The 12,797-nt window shown below is 36.9% G+C and overlaps 1 pseudogene across 1 annotated transcript; it reads right to left on the bottom strand.

The window, feature by feature from the left end:
• Positions 1 to 11,626: 11,626 nt before the first annotated feature.
• LOC306654011 (pre-mRNA-splicing factor 18-like) lies at positions 11,627 to 12,674 on the bottom strand (annotated as a pseudogene). The gene has a single exon. The product of its transcript is annotated as a pre-mRNA-splicing factor 18-like (transcript).
• Positions 12,675 to 12,797: the final 123 nt, after the last annotated feature.

Here is a 12,797-nt window from a genome sequence, read left to right as displayed (position 1 = left end):
CGGTTCTTCAGTGCTACAGAGTGAATTATCTGGGTTATTTATCACTTAGGAATAGTGGTGTAAAAAATGGAAGAAAATATAAGATAGTTAAATGTAAATAAGCTCAAATTAGGTAAAATAGATTTGAAACCCAAATTAAAGATCTTAAAGACTTTTGTAAACTAAAGATTTGATAAAGTCAAGTTATTAGCAAGAACTAAAAAAATCCTTTAAAGAATGGAATTTGTTTTGTTTTGATCCAAACATATTAAAAAGACCCAGTACTTTGCTGGTTACTATTTTGCAGATAAATAATATTAATAGTTAACATTTATTCATAGTTTACCACGGCATAGATTCATTCCCTTAGTCCTCATGGCAACTGTCTAAGGTAAATACACATATTATCTTATGTATGGAGAATCTGAGGCACGTAGTGTTTAAAACTTGCCAGGATCTCACAGGCAGTGAATTTCAGAATCAGGATCTAAACCTGGCATTCTTACACGAGGTGCCAGGGATTTAATCACTCCATAATGAGGCAATGTGGTTTTATAAGGCAAATAATACAGTAATTATTTTTTAAAGGAGAAAAGAGGTCAGGTTAGGAGTTATGATGACAAAATTCAGAAGTCTTGTCCTAAAGTAGAAGGAGCCAAACATATCAGTACCCAACAGAGGACTGAAAATAGACTACTTTCAGTAGTTCAGATATAAGGATACAATGTTGAATTCTTGGCTACATTCCCAAGATAGAGGCTTTGGCATGTGTGCCCAGATGTTGCCTTCTTACGTGGCTCCTGTGCCTTCCTTCCATCCCTGGGAATCCTGCAGGATAACTTTACATTCACGGAATTACTGTGTTGTAGAAGACTGTGGTCAGAGCTGTTGTAGTGGCAACCCCAGGGAAACTCTGAAGTAGGTAGAGGATGGAGTATTAACAAATACATCCTATGCAGTCTTGCCCTGGTCCCTCTCTGAGCTGCCTTCCTATTACCCACCACCTCTCTCTCAACTTACTTCAAGCAAACCAGGCATGTTCATAGCAAACCAAACTATGGAGTTGGTGCATAGGAAATTGTTTTGACTGAATTACTAAATGACTATCATTTAAGACAAAAGTAACAACATATCACAATGCCTAAACGGAAGCTTGTCCAAGGTCTTTGAAACACTGGAGACACCAGGAGGACTTGAATCCTCTCCAAAGTCTGGTGGATTATCTAGTTTATTTGAGGAGGTAGTATTATCTCGTCAATAAATTTGGGAAGGTCTTTGTAATAAGGTTGAAAGTGAGAGACTTTCTCTTTGCCAAAGCCAACGGAAAAATCTCCCTCTGAGCACTGACCCTGAGCATATGAAACCTGGTGAATATTTATAATAGTTCCCTTCTGCTAGTTCCTTGTATCACAGGAAACTTGGAATTGGACTTGACTTATTTTCTATTCATCTCTCTGGCTGAGTTCTACTCTCCTGGTAGAGAGGGAAGGGGGAGCTGCTCCAGAGCACTCAGAGGCATCCCTGCTCTTGACTAGTCTACTTCTCACGTATTCCTGAGTGACTGGTATAGCTACAAGCCCACTGTCTCCATCAGACCTACCTCAGGAAGGCTTTCAGGCAGAGGCCACTCTGCACAAGTTGAAAACTACTGTGCTTAGTGGATCTAAACCAGATCCAACTTAGGTAAACAGGCTCACTTGCATCACTTGAAAGGTTCGGGTTTCCTTGCTCTGACTGGGTCAAGGAAGAGCTTTGAAAACGTCATTTGTTGTGGATCCATTTTTGTGTGTGACAGAAAAAAGTATGCAACCTATCAAACTGGTGTTCCCCAGATACTACTGGTAAAATGACATCATTTTTTTTTTCCTTTGAATACATTTAAAGAAAATATTTGGGAAATTCTACAGTGGGTATGTACGTGTGCCTGAGCTTGTCATGTGTATGCATGATGTAGTCTATGGTGGTACATCCACAATCATTTCCTTCTTTTTAAACATCAAATACAATTTTGTAATAACGTTTAACTATAATATAGGGATTCCATTATTGATTAGCTTTCTCTGTGTTCATGTATCCAGTTCAGAAGATTATAAAATGTTGGGAAAATCTTTCCCTCATGCCTTTACCAGTCCCAGAATTATAAATTTAAAATCATTTTTGCAGCTTTTAGTGGTTATTGGTGGTACTCACATTTCATTAATTTATCTTCTTATATTATTAGTCATTGCTTTTGTTACTTTTTGATTTCTAATATAATCCTCTAACTGCTTTCCCAAGTTAATTACTTAACTAATTTATTTTTGTTTATTTTATTGTTGTTTAGAAATAAAGTTAAAACAAATGTATTGAGTACTATTTTGGCCACAGTGTTGCCCACGAGTTTTACTATAACATATTCCAGGGTTGACAATCTCTTTTATTCACTGATATACTTAGCATTTGTTTCCACATAGTTTATAAGGTGAATTCAATTTTGATTTCCTCTCTAATTCTACCCTAGGTTTGGGGTATTTGGTGCATTTAGTGTGGAGGCTGTTTTGCTAAAATCCTCCCAGTCACCTTGAATATCATACACAAATTCAAGTTTGATTGTCCTCATTTTTATTTCACCCTTAATAGTATCTTTAGGTTTATAATACAATATTACAAAATTGGCAAATGCTTATTTTTTCAAACACAATTACATTGCACTATTTCTATAAAAACCTTTATTATGTATAACCCATTTATTCAACTTCAAGATACAGTTTTTATTAGATTTAGTTATTATTGTAACTCCAAAAGGAAATCCGTTTGTAAAGTTAAATTAATAATTGATTTCAATATGATCAATGCAGTCTGTATGCATGTATGGAAATATTATAGTGAATCCCATTAATAGGTATAATTGATATGTTTTAATTTAAAAAGAAAGGAAAACTGATTTTAGTGGGTAACAGAGTCAATGCTATATTAGTAACTGATTGGTTGAACACTTAAGATCTTAGGAGAACTTCCCTTTACTATGTTAATAATTCTCTTTTCTACTCTTTTTTATAGCTCAAACAGACATTTTATTGATGCAATAACAGTTTTTTTCAAGAGCCATAAAATAAACGTATTTGTATTTTCCATGATAAATTCACCTTGAAAGAATTTCCTTATATATTCCTCACAGGGAGAGTGATTATACCAGGTACAGAAAATGAGGTGCTACATTTTTTTTGTTCTTCTTTTTTTTTTTTTTTCTTTTTAACATCCTATACCAGTCTTCTCTGGGGCTTCAGATGAACAACTTGAAGTCTCCAGAGAGCGTCAGAACTTCTGATTACCATGGTTTCAGTGGGATTTTCTCTCATGGAACTTTAAAACCATGGGTCAGTCATCAGCTAGCAGAGTAATAGCAACTTTCATTACGACAGGAAGATTTATATTATTATTGAAGTAGGCATGTGATTTATGATTTCATTTTTCATTTCCTGGAAGGAATCATACTTATAAGATTTTTAGTTTAAAAAAATGGGAAGAGTTCCTTTTTGCAAAGCTGAGTTACTCATCTTTACATGTTTTCTGAAGGTGATACTGAATTTCAGTTATTATGTTATTCACCATTACCACAGAACCTGAGACATAAATGGGCTGGAATTAATCTAAGCTTAGTTTCTTCCTTCTTCTCTTTGGATCTGTCCATCTTCAGTGTGTGCATTCTGCTCTGAATTCCTTGGGTTGAGCACACATGGTCAGGGTCCTTTCCTGTCTTTGAGAGGCAGATCTGAAAACCAGTTTCTCTTTGTCCTACTAGTGTCTAATTAATGTAAGGTATGATTCCCTTTGTACCTAGTCAGATAAGTGTCTTCCTGTCAGACAATGCCTTTGGGGTGATAAAGGGAGTGTATTTCTGATTTCCAGACATGAGGAGAAGCATTAGAAATCCCAACTGTGGCTTTAGATCACACCACACTTGGTAGTTTAATTTCATCGTGTATACAACTAATGTTTTCATCATCTGCCTAACTTCTATGTCTAACTTCCAAATTAGTTCCAAACTCTGAAAGAAAATGGCCATGTTTTTGTTCTTGCCAGTTTAAAACCCCAATACAATAACATAGGGAATAATAAGACATCACATACTTTTATATATTCTTAGGACATGCCACCATTAAGGATTCCTTGTTGGCCCTTCAGTTTTCTTAGTCTCTATCCACTCTTTCCTTAGTTCTCTTCTTCCATCTTGGATTGCTAAATTCCTGGAACTCTAAATACCTTCTATCTATTCTACAAAATCATACTTCAACTCTTGAATGTTCCTCCCAAACTTGCACACTCAAGCCCATCAAGGAGAGGTGATTATGTTTATAAAGAGCTTCTTAAAAACTCTTGGAATTACTCATGAAATTGCAAAACATTTTCAAAGGAATTTAACATTCTAGTTCAGAGGATCTTAAAATGAGGTCCTTGGACCAGCAGTACCTATATCTCCAAAAATCTAGAGATCTTTTGAAATGTAAATCTCTCATACTACATTGAGAAATGCCTCAGCATTCTGTATTTTGACAAACTCTCCAGATAATTCCCTTGCATGCTCAAATTTGAGAATACCTACTATAAGCCATTGTTAATCACTAATACATTCTTGAGTAAAGGCATCTCAAATTCACTATTTCCCAATTAGCTAAATATTCATCTGGTAAAATGCTAATAAGTCAAACAAAATCTAGATAAGTTATAATGTTGTGTAGATGATTTTGTGAAAAGGGAAAGAAAAGTCAACATAGTTGTGGAAGTATTTCCATACCCGAAGAAGATATTGAGGGGCACCTAAGAACAAATTGCCAACTCTAGGTGAAGACAGAATTATAAAAGGACTGAATAAATTTCACTGTGAAAGGTACTGATAGAAATCTGTAATAATTCAGATGTGTCTCAAATTGCTTATTTCCTTGCTCACTGACCTCTTTCTTTATTGGCTCTTTTTAGTTATACATGACATTACAATTCATTTTACTATAATTGTACAAGCATACAATATATCTTACTCTAGTTAGAACTCCATTCTTTTGAATGTACATGATGATGGGATTCTCTATAATGTATTAATTTCAGTACATAGGAAAATTATTTTGGATTCATTCCACTATCTTTCCTTTTCCTATGTCCCCTCCCTTCCTTTCATTCCCCTTTGCCTAATGTACTGGATACTGGATATCTTCCCCTTATTGTGGGTTAGAATCCACATGTTAGTGAAAACATTTGACCTTTGGTTTTTGGGAACTGGCTTATTTCACTTAGCACGATAGTCTCCAGATCCATTCATTTACTTGCAAATATCATAAAGTCTATTTTCTTTGTGACTGAGTAATATTCCATTGTGTATATATATCACAATTTCTTTATGCATTCATCTGTCGATGGGCATCTAGGTTGGTTCCATAGCTTAGCTATTGTGAATTGAACTGCTATACTGCTATAAATATGATTTGGCAATGTCACTATAGTATGCTGATTTTACACCTTTTGGATATAAACCAGGGAATGGGATAGTTGGACCAAATGGTGGTTTCTTTCCTAGTTTTCTTCATACTGCTTTCCAGAGTGGTTGCACCAAATTGCAGTCCCACCAGCAAGGTATGAATGTACCTTTTTCCCCACATCCTTGCCAACATTTATTGTTACTTGTATTCTTGATAATTGCCTTTCTAGCTGGAGTGAGATGGAATCTCAGTGTAGTTTTAATTTGCATTTCTCTAATTACTAGAGATTTTGAACATTTTTTCATATATTGTTGACTATTCTTATTTCTTCTTTTGAGAATTGTCTATTCAGTTCCTTTGCCCATTTATTGATTGGGTTATTTGTTTTCTTGGTGCTAAGTTTTTTGAGTTCTTTATATATCCTGAAAATTAATGCTCTGTCTGAAGTGCAGGTGGCAAAGATTTTTTCCCATTCTATAGGCTCTCTTTTCATGTTCTTGATTGTTTCCTTTGCTGTGAAGAAGTTTTTTAGTTTGATGCAATTCCATTCATTGCCATTCTGACTGGAGTGAGATGGAATCTCAGTGTAGATTTAATTTGCATTTCTCTAATTGCTAGAGATTTTGAACATTTTTTTCATATATTTGTTGACCATTCGTATTTTTTCCTCTAAGAATTGTCTGTTCAGTTCCTTTGGCCATATATTGATTGGGTTATTTGTTTGTAGCTTTTTTTTTTTTTTTTTTTTTTTTTTGGTGCTAATTTTTTTGAGTTCTTTATATATCCTGGCAATTAACACACTATCTGCAGTGCAGGTGGCAAAGATTTTCTCCCATTATATAGTCTCTTTCTTTACACTCTTGATTGTTTTCTTCGCTGTGAAAAAGATTTTTTGTTTGATACAATCCCATTTATTGATTCTTGATTTTACTTCTTGCACTTTAGGAATCTTGTTAAGGAGGTCACTTCCTGAACCAATATGTTAGAGTGTTGGGTCTATATTTTATTCTAGTATGTGCAGGGTTTCTGATCTAATTTCTATGTATTTGATTCACTTAGAGTTAAGTTTGCATGGGGTGAGAGACAGGGGTTAAATTTCATTTCACTTATGACCATTTCTCAGCATTAATCAGAACCATCACTTGCTCCTTCATTATTGCTTCCTTTTCTGCATGTGATCTCACACTCTTGGAAAATCTCATTTGTCTTCAAAGATCTTTCTAGATTTTTCTCATTGTTGTGATTGGGTAGGGGATAAGTCAAGGGACAACTCTTCCTCCCTATTCAATCTCAAAAATACATCTATCAGTTACAAGATGCATGAAAATGGCAACTTCACTTCTTCTGAAATTGTTTTTACTTGGGCTCCTTACTGAGCTAACAAACAAACTTTACAAAAGATTTACAAACCTGAGATTAAAGTGAATACATAGACTAGGCCCCAGGGCTCTGCAACTCAAAAAGGGGTTGGGTCAGAAGTCTACAATCAGTGCCACCAGTGTGGAGTCAGCGTCACCACCGCATAAGAGCTCTGAGCTGCCAGCTTTCTGCTTTTGTAAATTATTAGGCTGAGGACAAGAACCACTCACTACCACTTTAGAATATTCCTTGCTCTTCCATCATTTGGCACAGTCCCATACTGCTGTGATTATAGTGGCTAGGATTCCTAAGGCAACTTGGATATATTGAAACTGCTTCTGCCAGAAACTATATGATTCTGGGGTAGAAATGATGAGAAGTTCCATGTTCTGTGGCATTCATACTGGGTCTGTTTTTCCAGTGGAATCTGGACTGATAACAGGAATCAGTTGTTTTGCAAATCAGGTGTCATGAACTAAAGTATCCCAAAAGTTAGTAGCTTCAAACAATAATTATATTTTCTACATGTTCTGTTGGTTGACTGGGCTTAAATAGGAGGTTCATTTGCTGGTAATTCTTGAATTCTAGTGATTGCAAATGGAAAAAATCAAGAGGCTTGGGCAGACCTCTGAGGGCAGGTGTTTAGCTTGTGACACTGTGACTGGCCAACTCCAGAGCATCATCCTCTTGGATGACTGCTGCTACAGGATTTTTCTATTCAGGAACCTTCCGATAACTGATTCTCTGAGGTTGGTACAGAAGCTCTTCTTTTCCACATAGGGTTAACTCTCTTCCTTACTGGGAAACCTAGATTTATTCTCCATTTTTAGATTCCTAATCAGAGCTGATGGGCCTATGAGTCCCTACCCAAATCTGATAAATTTTCTTGGTTAACAAGACCTACTATGAGACCATGAAGGGTGCTTTGTGACTTTAATGAACCATGCAGAGATTCTACACAACTGGTGCTATTGCTAGTTTTCCTGCAGCATAGGTAGGGCTGGTGTGGGATCCATGTAGTTGCTCAGAGCTCTGTGCTCAGTAGGCTCTGAACTTGGTTTCATTGTTTTTATCATTGCTTGAAATTTCACTGTTGTCTTGAAATCCTCAATAATTTTTTAAACAGAGTCCTCTCATTTTCATTTTGTACTGGGAAACATGAATTATGTAGCCTGTCCTGACTACAATAAAAACAATCATTTAGTTTTCTTATTCTTACTACTTCACAAAATAGCTACTTCTGCAGATCTGGTAATAGAACTCAGTCAGAGCCTGATCTTGGAGGGAATAGTCCAGTACAGAGACCAACCTGAGCCTAGTTATTTTACCGAAGCATCAGAGAGGGAAATAACCATGCTGACAGGCTTTGACTTCAGAGCTATGGGGTGGCTGAGTGGGAAGAGCACGGGGAAAGTCTGACTATTGCACAGTATCACTATTGCCAACACAGAATCTCAGGCCTTCATTGCCCTCTTGGTAAAAGTCCAGGTGTCTAACACCCCTTTCCTACATCTTCTCCACTTTGACCTAGCTCTCCCTAGCCATTAGTGCTGTTTGAACAGGTGCTGACCTGCTAGAAGAACTAACATGGCCCTTCTTCCTGAACAGCACAGTTCCTTTATGGTTTGGGTGTGAGGTGTCCCCCAAAAGCTCACATGTGAGACAGTGCAAGAAGGTTCAGAGGAGAAATGATTGGGTTGTGAGAGTCTTAACTCAGTGAATTAATCCCCTGGTAGGGATTAACTGAGTGGTAACTGAAGAGATAGGGTGAGGGTGAAGAAGCTGGGAATTGGGGGCATGACTTTGGGGTATATATTTGTATCCAGCAAGTGGAGACTTCTCTCCCTGGTTCCTGATCATCATGTGAGCTGCTTCCCTCTGCCACATGCTGTGCCATGATGTTCAGCCTCACCTGGAGCCCCCAGGAATGGAACCTGCATCAATGGACTGAGACCTCTGAACTGTGAGCCCCTAAATAAACTTTGGCTCCCCTACAAATGTTCTGCCTGGGTCCTTTTCTTACAGCAGTGAAAAAACTGACTAAAATAGTTTTAAGGCCCTGTTGCACAACTCATTTTCTGCTGAATGCCATTAGAACAAATCAAACCCTCTCAGTACCCTCTCTGCTTATCTTCTCCTACCTTGAGCTTTTGTAACTTCCAATTTAAACCACAGGCCCTTTTTTTGTCAACCTTGCTAATCAGACCAAATAAATTATGCCTGGTCAAAAAGTCTAGTCCATGCTGACAGATTGTTAGAAGTGACCCCTGGACTCAGCTTATATGACTTTCATTTTAGTTTACTTCCATATCAGCAAACAATTCCTGCCAAAGGTACATGAGATAAGGATATAAATGAGTGCATATGCTTTAGTTTCTCTCCAATTTCTCTGTTGGCTGAATCATGGCAGTATAACTCACTGTGCAAAGTGAGAAAAGCGTCAGTTGGGAGAAAAGGAAGCTATTCTTGTAAATTTGGACTCATATGATAGGCTTGTGAATATGTGAACCTGCTCTTGTCAATACACATTGTCACCTTCATTGTTCTTATTCATCAATATGTTTTCAACTCCTAGGATGTGACTCTGAGTGATGAATGAAAATGTTTTTAATGTATTTTATTCTCTATCTCTGAGAACAGTCAATAGATGGTAGCTTCAATAATTCCTATGGTGAAAGAAAAAGTGTATGGGGAGGTATGGATTTTTAAGGGAAAAGACATGTTTACATTGAACTGAAATGAGGAAGAACTGTGGTTTGACAGGGGGTATCTGATTTTTTTTTTTACATGTACCTTCCATATTTCATCGATTGTGACAATTATGATCATAGCAATAGCAGTGCTTTTAGGTGAATATAATGCCAGAAATTTATACCAATGGCACAAAACCAATTCCCACAAATATGATTTATTTTCTTTTTTTTTTTTTTCATTCAACAACATTTTTAATTGTCCTATACAATAAGACCACAAGTTGAAAACCTTCTCATTCATGTCATTTTCTAACTTGTGCTTGTAAGTTCCCATAAGCCCTACCTAATTTAATCATAAAAAAAGGCTTCCAAAGTGGGGGATGGGGAGCCATCAGGACAGTAGGCTAACTACCACTGGGCAAGCAACCAGCAGAAACAATCCTGTGTGGGCACAGTCATGGAACACAATGGGCCCAAAACAAATTTTGTTCTCAAGAGGAGGCCAGAATAAGTGTTTATGAATCCAACATCTACTCAGTGGCCTCTAGGTTTCGTCCTCTGGCTTTAAATTCAGTACTGGCTGAAATTCAGTCATGGAGCCCAGATACAGGAAAAAATCTTAATCAAAGTCTGTGTTATTACTACTGCTAATAACTACTGTTAACACTGTCAAGTATACTATTTCATGAGTGCACATTGCCCCTAACCACAGGGTTCATGAAGGTACTTAAGCTGCCCTCTAATAATAACAATAATGACATAACAGCTAATATTTACTGAGCTCTTATCATTTTCCAGGCAGTATACTAAGCATTTTATTTTCCTTTAACACAAAAATAATGAAAATGAGGTGTGTACTATTATCACCATCACAGTAAGATAAAGAAATCTGAGGCTTAGCAAGATTAAGTCACTTACCCAAAGTGACTACTTACTATTAGTCAGCAGAGCTGAGATTCTCAGAAGCTCTGACTTTGGGGACTCCCATTCTTACACTATCCAATGCTGCCATTCCACCTGTTAGGTAACATGCTATTTACCCACATTATTTTATTAAGTACTCTAAACTCTAGAGTACATGATCAGTCACAATGATGAAATTATAACACAGTGCAAGATCTAGAACAAGTCTTCCCTTTGTAGAAGATGAGAGCTAAGGCAGTGAGTTCAGTTCTGGCACCTTCTTCCTGTTTGGTTGGGCACAACTGGGAACACAGTCCAACTCTATGTTGGCTTTATCACCTGTTCCCTCATCCTGAACCTTCGCTCATGGACATTACTTCTTGAACTTATGTTGGTAAGATACACCACAACCGTTTTTCTAGCTTATACTTCCTATTAATTCTATCTGCACTGAAAAATGACAAATACTAAAATGTGCACACCTTAGAAGATTAAAACAAGCTTTGAAACATAAGAAAACACTTGTTAATAGTAAGAACATTTACATTCACGTTCTATTGCAAGATGACAAAAATTTCAGAAAACTTTAATAGTTCATTGAATGGTCTAATCTTTTCACTGAAATATAGAAAATATTTTCTATGACCTACATAAAAGGTAATGTGCAAATTATCATATTGTACAGAAAAATAAGTCCATCCTCAATATTTTAAAAAATTATCTAACTACAACTTTCAGGTCTAGTGGGAAAAGTTCATTTTTAAACCCCTATGTCTCTGCTGCCTATGCATTCAAATGATGGGGAAAAGTTTTTAGAATTCAGTTTTCAACCTGAATTTAACCCTTACCTACTGAGCCACATCCTCAGTTCTTCTTTTATTTTATTTTAGTTTATTTTTTAAATTTTGAGACAGGGTCTTGTTAAGTTGCTTAGGGCTGTACTAATTTGCTGAGGCTAGCTTTGAACTTGCAGTCCTCGTGCCTCAGGCTCCTGTAGTGGTGGGATTACAGGAGTGCACCATCAGCTAATTTTTCAACTTTTAAAATAAAAACAAGAAAGAAAAATCAGTTTGCAGTAAGACATGATATGAAAGTCAACTCACTTCTTATAACTGATCAAGAGTTGCATCAAGTAGAACTCAAAGACCAGAAACTCCAGTTTTCTTCTTCCTTCAATCTTGTTGGTAATGCCCATACCCTGCTTCCTTATGTTTTTTGTCATTTACACACTGAATATAGGTCTCAGAGTACATTATTATACTCCACACATTTTGATGGATCTGTAGGAAAGTGTTTCTGGCAAATAGTCATTAACCTCTTCAATCCTGGAATGGGTTTCCGCTGAGTTTCATCATTGAAAAAATGTGCAATGTGCTTAGAAAAAATCTTTTCCCTGCCAGTTCTGGCATAGATACCAACCATAGTGACACAAATAGGCCAGGGAGCATTTCCAATGGCCATCTGAAGGTAAGCATCATTTGCCTTCACATATTCTCTCTGCAACATGAATTTAATAATATCTGTTATTGATTCTTTAATGTCAGCAGGAAGATTCCTTTTCTGGAGCTTTCTGAAAAGTGCTCTGAGATAGGATTCAGTCTGCTTCTGAGTAGCATTGTTCAGTTTACCCTGCACACTGCATTTCACATAATCTGCTCTGGAATTCATTTCTTAAGCTCAAATGCCAAGGAGAAACTTCAGGAACTTGGTGATGATGTCCATGTCCTTATGATCATCACCTTTGCCTAAAGACTCCCCCTGTGCCTCTAACTCTTCGATTGCGGTGTTTTTTTCCATTAACTTTCAAATCATTTTGTGTGTCTTCCTCCCCAGGTTCCTGACTACCCACAATTTCATTGAGGTACTGTTGATCAATCCTATCCAAAGCTGCTTTCAGATCATTCCTCAAGCCCTTGCGAAGTTTTGGTGTGAGGATCTCTATTTTTCTTAAACATTGAAAAGCAGCCTAATACAGTCTAATTGGTTCACCTCTTTCTCTTAACTTTCTGATAACCTCTTGCCTAGAAAGAGTCATGGGTAATTTTTCCTCTGCCAATTCAACTTCTAATACTGGATTTGTGAAGTTAGTGGCTTCTGATCCTCCACTTTCAGCTGTATCTTGTAGCCACATCTTTCAAAATATGCCTCCTCCTCTTTTTCACAAGTTCACTATAACTAAAATATTTTTTATTTTCCACCAACAGGTTCCTCTTTTCTACCAGCTGCAGTTTCCGGGAAATCTCTGATTTTAGAATGTCCATCTTGCTGCTCCGGGTTAAGCTCCAGATCTCCTGCCTGGTTCCTCAGAACTAACCTCAGTTGGCCCGCCACCATACACTCACTACAATAAGCCCAAATACCGGAGGACAAGCTATTTCCTTTTTTTTTTTTTTTTTTTTTTTTTTTTTTTACT

This window comes from Sciurus vulgaris (assembly GCF_902686455.1).
Source record: "Sciurus vulgaris genome assembly, chromosome: 1".
Classification (NCBI taxonomy): Eukaryota; Metazoa; Chordata; class Mammalia; order Rodentia; family Sciuridae; genus Sciurus; species Sciurus vulgaris.
Note: the sequence above shows the minus strand (reverse complement) of the source record. Positions and strands in the feature narration are given on the sequence as shown.